The following is a 1223-nucleotide window of genomic DNA, read 5'->3' on the forward strand; positions in this document are numbered from 1 at the left end:
CAATAAACATATGTGTGCATGTGTCTTTATAGCAGCATGATTTATAGTCCTTTGGGTATATACCCAGTAATGGGATGGCTGGGTCAAATGGTATTTCTAGTTCTAGATCCCTGAGGAATTGCCACACTGACTTCCACAATGGTTGAACTAGTTTACAGTCCCACCAACAGTGTAGAAGTGTTCCTATTTCTCCACATCCTCTCCAGCACCTGTTGTTTCCTGATTTTTTAATGATGGCCATTCTAACTGGTGTGAGATGGTATTTTTCGATACTTTCTTTCAGGACCTAGTATCTAAATCAAGCAAGAACATCTTGTATTGTCACCAAGTGATAAATTTATTTATGAAAAAAGGTGTTGCTCTTTTTTCATTTAGAAATAAATAAATGCATTTTTCTTCCTAGACATAAATTAATTCGTGCTTTTCTGTCCCAGACATCTATGACATGAGAAGAATGTAAATCCACAACTATCAAGGTGATTAACATTGTAAACAGAAGAATTGCACTAGAGAAGTCCAGCAATAAATTTATAAACTTTTAAGTCTATCATAAGCTAATAAAATATGTTGCAAATTAAAAGGAAAAAGAAAACTCATTTGATTTCCAATGAGTTACTCTCTAGTTATGCTGTGTTATCTTCCATGTATCTTCGTGTCACAGTAAGCTATTAAAGCTGAAGTAATTGGTTACTTTAACACACAAAATTGTGACATTTTCAGTGCCCAATCTGGAAGAAACTAATGCCTTTGCTCTTAGGTGCCCCTTCCTTGGTGGTGAAGTTTCTTCTAATCAGGTTAGAACATTAGTTAAAATCATTATGATTTAAAAGGAGAAAGCTTTCGCATCTATTTTAGAGATGTAAATATTTTGAAACTAAACAGCAACACAAAAGCATAGAAGTTGGGCTCTTTTCAAAAGTTAGATTCAGGGAAGCATTCAGTCACTCCTTAAGATACTTTTAACTCAAAACCTGATTACTGTAAATCACCAAAGAGTACCTAATTAGGTGAAATTAGTTCAAGTCAGGAAGAATAAATATGGGGTGCTTCATCATGCTTCCAGTCAAGAAGGACATTGCTATTTGAGGCCACACTGATTCTAGAACTGGCTATAAACTCATTTTGGAGAGTGTTGTGTTTGCTGTATTCCCTGGAATCATATTCATAAAGTTGTATTTTAATATTACGTTGCTAAGTTTTCTTAGAGGATATTTAAAAAAACT

Source organism: Hylobates moloch, unplaced genomic scaffold (genome assembly GCF_009828535.3).
Source record: "Hylobates moloch isolate HMO894 unplaced genomic scaffold, HMol_V3 SCAFFOLD_6, whole genome shotgun sequence".
NCBI lineage: Eukaryota > Metazoa > Chordata > Mammalia > Primates > Hylobatidae > Hylobates > Hylobates moloch.